General features: G+C 46.2%; 1 long non-coding RNA gene across 1 annotated transcript; it reads left to right on the forward strand.

The window, feature by feature from the left end:
- Nucleotides 1–303: 303 nt before the first annotated feature.
- LOC121233077 lies at nucleotides 304–2,702 on the forward strand. Its single transcript, XR_005931859.1, has 2 exons — nucleotides 304–918; nucleotides 1,156–2,702. It is a non-coding gene; the product is annotated as an uncharacterized LOC121233077 (long non-coding RNA).
- The last annotated feature ends 6,833 nt before the right edge of the window (nucleotides 2,703–9,535 follow it).

The raw sequence follows: 9,535 nt of genomic DNA on the forward strand, positions 1-9,535 counted from the left end.
ACAAAACAGGGACAGGGAGCTGGACGAGAGAGAAATGAGGAAAGATCAATCACAACATTGTGCTACAAGACCGAGAGGGAGAAACTGAAAAATAGGGACCAAAAGCCAGAAAAAGGAGAGACAGAGAAAGAACAAATCACAGTAGGCCACAGGACAGAGAAGGAGGACTTTAAAGAGCGATATGTACAGGGCAGAGGAGGAGGAATTTAAAAAAAAAAAAAAAGTAAGGACAGGGAGCTGGACAGAGAGACACAGAGAAAGAAAAAACAGCAATGGGCTACAAGACAGGGAGGAATTAAAAAATCCTGGCAGGGAGCCAGAGAGGGAGAGACAGCAAAAGAAATGAAATCACAATGTGGCACAGGGCAAAGAAAGAGAAAATTGAAAAACAGGGCCTGGGAACTGGAAAGAGAGAGCCGGGGGGGGGGGGGGAAAGCTGCTCTAGGGCAGAGAAGGAGGAATGAAAAAACAGGGGCAGGGAGCCAGAGAGAGACGAAGACAGACAACTTCAGAAGCGGTGGTCTACAGGGCAGAGGGGGAGGAATTTTAAAAAAGAAATCAGGATCTTGAGCTGGACAAGAGAGAGAACATAAAAATGGTGATGGGTAACAGGGCAGAGAGGGAGGAATCAAAAAACAGGGGCAGGGAGGCAGAGAGACTGAAAAGGGCAAAAGTCCTGACAGGCTTCTGGAGAGAGAGAGAGGAAATAAAAATTAGAGACAGGGGAGTTGGACAGAGAGAGACGGGGAAAGGGGAAAAAGCTGCAGCAAGCTACCAGGCAGAGGAGAAGAGTTTAGAAATGGGGACAGTGAGATGGACAGAGAGGAGGGAGAAAGGAAAGAAGCAACGGGCAATGCGGCAGATAGGGCAGAATGAAGAAAGAGGGACGGGGAGCCAGACAAACCAAGATGGGGATATGTAGGGTACGGCGTTCGGAAGATCTCGCGATGTGACGGAAAGGTAGAAGGCTAGTCGTCGCCCTCCCTATGACATATCAGTGATCCCACCTACCGTTGTTAGTATAAAAGGAATTAACTGCGCAATAAAAGACGGAGTTGGCACTCACACCATGTGTGTTATCTGTCTCTTCCCTGGTCCGGGCCGACCAGTGATCTAATCGTGGCACCTTGATATGTAGCAACGCTACAGGGATAGAAAAACATAGTGACGGGCTAGGGGGCAGAAAGAGAAGACTTAGAAAAACAGGGACAGGGAGCAAGAGAGAGGGAGATGGAGAAAGGAAAAAATACCGATGGGCAACAGGACAGAGAGGAGGGAATTGAAAATGAGGGGCTGGAAGCAGGATAAAGAGAGACAGAGAAAGAAAAAGATTCGTGATGTGCTACAGAGCCAAGAAGGGAGACCTTGAATGACAGGGAGCCAGACAGAGCGAGCCAGAAACAGCAAAAATACCGATGAGCTGCAGGACAGAGAGGGAGGAATACAAAAATAGTGGCTAGGAGCCAGACAGAAAAAGACAGAGAAGGAAAGAGTTAGCTATGGGCTACAGGTCAGAGACAGAGAAGACCTAAAAGATGGGGACAGGGAGCTGCTCAGAGCAAAATTCAAAAAGGAGATACAGGGGAGGAAAAAAAGAAAAGCACAGCGGCATGGGAAAAAGATGGGGGCAGGGAGGGCCTGGGACGCCCAAGAGGGGTGACAGGGCCCTGAGGGCCCGGGACTCACCGCAGCTTTCGCTCTTGACGCTGCCAGGAGAATTTGCCAGTTCAGCTGCTTCTTTCTCCTTCTCCCCTCCCTTCCTCTTCTGTTAACTCCGGTCGCTTGGCTGTCTTCCACCTAAGAGAATACGTGGGTGTCTCACAGCTGTTACAAGACAAAGCTTCCTAGACACGTAGTCTTGCTCCCTCATGCAGTACGTGCAAGAGTAGGACAGAGGGAGAGAGAAAGAAGGTAGGAAACAAGCCAGAGGGATTGAGGAAAAGAGAGACAGTGATCATGACAAAGGGATGGAGAGAGAAAAACCAGCTCCGGGCTGCAGGATGAGAAAAAAGGCCAGGGAGCAGGACAGAGGGGAATAATGGAACAGCGAGCTGGGCAGAGGGGTATAGCGAGAAATGATGGAACAGGCATTGGTATGGGCATGTACAGACAAAAAGTTAGTTGGAGGGTGGAAGACAGAGACAATAAGAGAAAAGGGACAGGGCATAGATGGAGAAAGGAATATTAGAGACAGAGAGAGGCAGAGAGGTGGAGTGGGAAAAAATGATGATGGGTAGCAGGCCAGAGGGACAAGGAAAAACAGGAGGAAGGACAGCGGGATATAGAAAACAGGTGAGGGACAGGGTGCCAGAAAGCGGGATACTGCAAAAGAGAGAAGGATGGGGATCGGGACGCTGGCATAGGGAGGCAATGAGAGCAACAGAGAAAACAGGGACAGAGAGTGGGACAGAGAAGTGAAGCAACAAATAATAGGGCCAGGGAGCAGGACAGAGGAAGAGAGACAGTGAGAGGGGGACAGGTAAGACAACAGATCATTAGAGAAAGAAAATAAAAGGAACAGCACAGAGGGTCACAGAGAAAAAGAGAGGGAGAGCAAAAAGGGAAAAATAAGATGAGGGAGGAAGACTGAGCAGCAGAGAGAAAAAGGTACAGGGAAAATGACAGAGATGGAGAAAACAAAGACTGGAGGCAGAGCAAAGGGAAAGATTGACAAGGACAGGGAGCGGGATAAAGGGATGGAAAATGAAGAAATAGCGATGGGCAGCAGGATAGAGGAAGAGAGAGGGAAAGAGCAAGAAGAGCAAAATAAGGACTATGACAGAAAGATGTAGAGAGAAAGACCAGGGCATGTAAAAGGGTGGGTTGGGGGACACACACATTAGAAGGGTAGAAAGAAAAAAAAGAGGGATGGGGAGCAAGACAGTGTGATAGGGAGGGAGAGGGATGCAAGGATACAGCAAAGCACGGGTACAGGGAAGAGGAAAGAATGACAGAGAGAAAGCAGGGGATGGGGAGCAGGAGAGATGGAGAATGAAAAAATGGCAATGTGCAGAAGAACAGAAATACAGAGAATTAAAAAATACTTATAGGGAGCAGGACAAAGGGACAGAGCAAGAGGAAAAATCAACAGGGAGAAGGATGGGTAACACACAGCAGGACACTGGGGGAGTGAGAGGGAGGGAACACAGAGCAGGACAGAGGGATGAAGAGAGAAAAAATAGGGACAGGAAGAAAAGCTGAGTAATCAAGAGAGAAGAGAAAAAAAAGGGAGCAGGACAGGCATGGGCAGCAGGACAGAGATATGGAGAAAGAAAAAACAGAGACAAGGACAGAGGGATAGAGAGGCAAAGAGAGGGAGGGGACCGAGACAGTGGGGTGTAAACAGAGAGAAACAGCACGTGGGACACAAGGTATCAGAGTGAGAGGTACAGGGAAGCGGAAAGAATGACAGAGGAAACAAGGAGGGTGGGGAGCATGTCAGAGAGCTGGAGAAAGACAAAATACGGCTGGGGAGCAGGACGGGAGAATAGAGCCAAAAGAGATGAATGGGAAACAGGGTAGTGGGATGCAGACAGCAAAAATAATGATAGGCAACAGGACAGAGGGATTGACAGAGAAGTAAGGGACAGGGAACAGGATAGAGGAGTAGAAGGAAAAAAATACTGATGAGCAACAGGATAAAGGATATAGAGAAAAAGAAGGAGGAAAAAAGGAAGGAGGGAGAGAGAAAGAGATGGGGATAGAGTGTGAGACATGGAGAGACAAAAAGCAGGACAAGGAACGGGACAGAGGGACTGGCGGCAGCGTGACGTGCGGAAACAGACTCCACAGTCAGTGAGATTGTAAAGTAGGTATGTTCATTCAGCGCTGGGCAGCACGGGGGGTACTCCCACCAAAGTCGTGCGCGCCCGACTTGGCAGTTCGCTTCAAGTGTATACAGTCAAGTGTTACATATTCACAATACGCCTATACATATGCATGACCTATCCCCGCTTCATATTAAAATTAGCTCCGAGAGGTCATTTCCATAGTCTTCTCTCAACTGCGCTTGCACAGTGCCTCTTTATGGTGGGCGTCTGGTGGTCGCAGAGATGAAGATAGATGACTCCGTCACCACTAGTAACCTCTTTTCTTGCGCAGGCTCAGTGATTTCTTGGTATTCACCCAAGCTGCAAGACCAGTCTTAGCTGGCTTTTGGGGCCAGCTCCTGCTTCTTATCAGGAACTGTCTCTACCTCATTGGCTGGTTCTTAGGACCAGCTCTTCTTATCAAGGACTGTCTCTACGTCAGCTAATTTCAACAATGTAAGTGCTAAACAGCATCTTTCATCCCCCTTTATTATGTCTACTGAGATTCTTTTGACTCCCCTTGTCTCAGTCCCCCCTTTTCTAGAAAATAGTAAATTCTTTTACTATATCTAATCCTAGTACTTCTAATACATTGTTTCCCTATCTAGCATCCTCTTAAAGTATTTGTTGGTCTCGAGTTTTCGTCGTAACTGATTCTTTTTCCATTCACTGTAAGAGTCTCCTGTATTCCTACAGCACAAAAAGCCACATCGAACCACTATGTCAAGAGCCACAGACAAGAGAATAATGATTATTATAGTGACAAACAATTGCTTCAACCATGTCAAATTTGGCAACCAGGAGGTTAATTTTTCTAATATGTCTGTCAAGTCCCAAGAAGTGTCATCTTGGGAAGCTTCATGTAGTATTCTAGTCTTTTCCCATATTTCTTCAAGATCTGTTTCAATTTGTTGGTTTTGATTGATATAGGTACAGCAGGTTTGGTTTATAACTACACATAAGCCCCCTTCTTTTGCTAAAAGCATGTCCAATCCCATTCTATTTTGGAGTACTACTTTACTTAGGGATTGTATTTCCAGTTGCAGCCCTCGAATTGCATCAATTGTAGCATTTTCTATAACCTCTAATGTAGCAGATATATTCACGATAGCTTTCTCCAACTCGCTTACCCCTAAAGAGGGGATTAGCCATCGGACAAAACTATGGTACCTAGTACCTCGAATAATTAGTGGGTTTTCAGTCCGTTTTACACGGAGCCAAGGTGTTCTCAAAATCCCTCGGGGAGGCGAAGCTCCCTCGAATATACTGATCTGAGGTGCAAGGTACCCCCAAACACAGTGTCCCTTCCAGTTCTGGGGTAAACTCTTTCTGGCCCTGCCATCCCCACAGAGCCACCAGTATCCAGGCCCTGTGTTGCATCTTGGACCGAGATGTGTCTCCCTTCTGTCTTGTTCTTGCCCCTTCTTTTCTGGCCCCCTCTTTGGTTTCCGGATATAATAGAAACTGATAGTTAAGTTCAGTCCAAGACGTTCTAATTTTCCTTTATCAAAAGTTCCCAGATTTTCCGCAAGGCTACAATTATCCATGTCTCCCCAAATATTATCAGTAATATTTAAGCAACGGCCAGTAATTAAGACCTCTTTAGGGTCAGGTACTTCCAGATCAAAGCTGGGTCCCCGCTGGGTATTTCCCTTTCCATAAAGGCATAATCCATTCCTGTCTGGCCCATCTTTAATAAGAGATGTCCAATTTGTGGTTGGGACTCCTAGAAAGGGGAGTTCCATGTTCCCCCGAGGAAGGGGATTACATACCCAACAATCTGATAAATTTAGTACTTTCGAGATACTCTCTGTCATATTTAAATAAGTATTTTGATCCCAAGCCTGCCCCTTGGGCAAGGTCCAACTGAGGAGCATGACAATCAATGTCTTACAAATTTGAGCTTCAAAGGTCCCTTTTCTTGTGAAGTCCATTGTCCTTTGGGTGCCGCCTTCACCCTAGTGTGATGGATCCAGGCGCTCTGGTCCTTGATCCTAATCGCGGTGAAGGAGGTAAGTAATACTTGAAATGGTCCTTCCAACTGCGGCTCCAGAGTTTTTCTGTAAGAGACTTTATATACACATAATCTCCTGGTTGTATATTATGTACAGGCCCATCCAAACCTCTCCCTCGAGTCCCTACCACATGCTTCCTGATTTTATTAAGTTGCTTACCTAATGCTACCATGTAAGAAGTCATAATTTCATCCCCCGCTTGTACAGACACCCCTCTCTGTATCCCATAGGGTTGTCCATACAGAATTTCAAAGGGGCTCAGTCCTTCTTTTGCCCTTGGTCTTGTTTGTATACGCAGAAGGGCTAAAGGGAGAGACTGAGGCCATGTCAAATTTGCTTCTTGTCCTAATTTCACAATTTGCTGTTTGATTAAGTGGTTCATGTTTTCCACTTGACCACTCGACTGGGGGTGATATGGAGTATGAAGCTGCCAATCTATACCTAAATGGCGGCTAATTTGTTGTACTATTTTTGAGACAAAATGTGGTCCTCTGTCAGAGGACATGGTTGCTGGAACCCCAAAACGTGGTATTATCTCTTGTACCAGTATTTAAGTTACCTCCCGAGCTTTAGCCGTTCTTGTTGGGAATGCTTCTGGCCAACCTGAAAAGGTATCAGTTAATACCAATAAATATCGATACCCCCCTTTTCTTGGAAGTTCTGTAAAATCAATTTGCCATTGTTGTCCAGGCCCATTGCCTTTTCCAATCTGGCCCATTTCTGGCTTGGGGGTATTCTTAGGATTAGTCTGGAGGCAAAGATCACACTGTTGAATCACCTGTCTCACCGTGGTGTATAAATTTCTAGCCACAATTTCTCTTATCAAATGATTATACATAGCCTCTGTTCCCCAATGTCTTTTCTTATGTTCCTCCCGTATCAAATGCCATAATAAGCAAGAGGGAACGATTAGCTTTCCCTGTGGGGTATGAGCCCACCCCTCTTCATTATATGATCCTTCTAAATCTGTAATGAGCTTCTGATCTTCCTTGGTGTATTCTGGCTTACCTTCTAGGGAGATTTGTCTATCAGGAATTAAGGCCCCTTCTATTTTTACCTTTGTTTTGGCCACTTGTTTTGCCTCTCTGTCCGCCAGCTCGTTCCCTTTTTCCAAATCTGAGCTCACTTTCTGGTGTGCCTTAATATGCATAATTGCCACTTTCTTAGGGAGCTGGACAGCTTCTAGTAACTTCAGAATTTCTTCTGCGTGTTTGATTTTTTCCCTTGAGAACTCAGTAGTCCTCTCCTTCCAAATTGCTCCATGTGCATGTACAACTCCAAAGGCATATTTTGAGTCTGTATAAATGTTCACAACTTTGCCCTGGGCCAACTCCAGGGCGTGGGTTAGAGCAATTATTTCTGCCTTCTGTGCGGAAGTGTTCATGGGCAAAGCCCCTGATTCTATTACCTCTTGGCTGGTGGTGACGGCATATCCTGCATGTCGATTACCATTTAGGACATAACTGCTTCCGTCTGTGAACCAAGTTTCCCTGTTTTCCATGGGGCTGTCTTTCAGGTCTGGGCGACTGGCGTATGTTGCTTCAATGGTTTCCAAACAGTCATGGTGTACCGGTTCTCCTGTGTTCCCGCTGAGAAAAGAAGCTGGGTTGACAATGTTAGTGACTACAATCTCCACATCATCCTGCTCTACCAATATAGCTTGATATCTCAGGAATCTTTGTGGAGAGAGCCAATGTCCACCTTTTGCTTCCAGTACTGCTGATACTGTGTGAGACACCAAAACAGTCATTTTCTGGCCCAGAGTAAACTTTCGGGCTTCTGTCCTAGTTTCAGCTGGGATAGAGTTAACTGTCTTCCTAGTAGCTGGTACGGTGCTATGTTTTGAGTTCAGTGTGAGAAGAATGTTGATAACACTGATGTTTTCAGTTGCTGCTAGTAGTGTTTAGACTAATGTCAAGGATTTTTCAGCTTCTCATGCCCAGCCAGTGAGAAAGCTGGAGGGGCACAAGAAGTTGGCACAGGACACAGCCAGGGCACCTGACCCAAACTGGCCAACAGGGTATTCCATGCCATATGATGTCCCATCTAGTATATAAACTGGGAGGAGTGGGGGTGGGGAATCGCCGCTCGGGGACTAGCTGGGTGCCGGTCGGCGGGTGGTGAGCAATTGCACTGTGCATCATTTGTACATTCCAATCCTTTCATTATTGCTGTTGTCATTTTATTAGTGTTATCATTATCATTATTCGTTTCTTCTTTTCTGTTCTATTAAACTGTTCTTATCTCAACCCGTGGGTTTTGCTTCTTTTTCCCGATTTTCTCCCCCATCCCACTGGGTGGGGGGGGGAGTGAGTGAGCGGCTGCGTGGTGCTTAGTTGCTGGCTGGGGTTAAACCACGACAGCTTCCTGTATATTTAGTATCACAGCCGCAACTGCCCACAGGCATCCAGGCCAACCTTTTGCAGTCGTGTCTAACTGCTTAGAGAAGTAGGCAACTGCCCATCGATATGGACCCAGGTTTTGTGCTAATATTCCCAGGGCAATGCCCTGCTTCTCATGGGAGTAAAGAAGAAAACGGCTTACATCTGGGAGTCCTAAGGCCGGGGCTGACATCAAAGCCTTTTTCAGTAGCTCAAAGGCTCGTTCGGTCTCCTTGCTCCACTCAAGGTGTTTCTGCTCAGTGGCTGTCAACGCATACAGTGGTTTAACAAGCAATCCATAATTATAGATCCACAATCGGCACCACCCCGTCATTCCCAGAAAAGTCCGTAACTCTTTTACTGTCTGAGGTCTCTGAGTTTGACATATTGCCTCTTTACGGGCCTGTCCCAAAGTTCTTTGTGCCGCACTAATTTCATAGCCCAAATAATTCACTTTGCGTTGCATTACCTGTGCCTTTTTCTTGGATACCTGGTACCCCTGGAGTCCCAGGAAATTCAACAGACTCACCGTCCACGTCATACAATCTTTCTCTGTTTTGGTGGCGATCAGGATATCATCCACATACTGCAACAGCTTTCCCTCCTCAGACGGGGCTTCCCAGGATTCTAAGTCTTTCGCAAGCTGATTGCCAAAAATGGTAGGAGTATTCTTAAATCCTTGTGGCAACACCGTCCAAGCGAGCTGGGTCTTTCGACCACTCTTGGGGTTTTCCCATTCAAATGCAAATAATTTTTGGCTGGCTTTATGGAGAGGGAGGCAAAAGAAAGCATCCTTCAAATCTAAAACAGTAAACCAAGTCAATTCAGGTGTTAATACAGTCAACAGGGTATATGGGTTCGCCACTACTGGGTAAAGAACTTCAGTTATCTTGTTCACTGCCCTGTCCCGATCCAATGTCGGGGAAGGTTTCGATATGATCCCAAGAGCAAGATTAAGACACAGACGAGGTCAAATGCCATATAGTCAAAAGAGTTTTTATTATCAAAAGTATCAAAAGTGGAAAATGGTGGCAATAGGATAGAATGGAAGAAAAGGTAGAAATTAAGCAAGCAGTCGGGATAGAGTTGCAAGGATAGTCACCACCATGGATCCAGCAGCGTCCTGTCAGTCCTCAATCTTCAATTCTTTGGTGAGGAAGAAAAGGCTCCCACAGCTTGTCTCTATGGTGTTTTATAGGGCATATTTCGATGATGTCATTCGCTGCAGGTTTCATTTATCAATCACACGACCTTCGCGTGATCGACACCAGAAACCAGTATCTTATCAGCTCCAGCCCAGTTTCCTCCCCTGGATGCCTCAATGGCCTGG

The sequence above is a fragment of the Aquila chrysaetos genome (genome assembly GCF_900496995.4).
Source record: "Aquila chrysaetos chrysaetos chromosome W unlocalized genomic scaffold, bAquChr1.4 W_unloc_9, whole genome shotgun sequence".
NCBI classification, from domain to species: Eukaryota; Metazoa; Chordata; class Aves; order Accipitriformes; family Accipitridae; genus Aquila; species Aquila chrysaetos.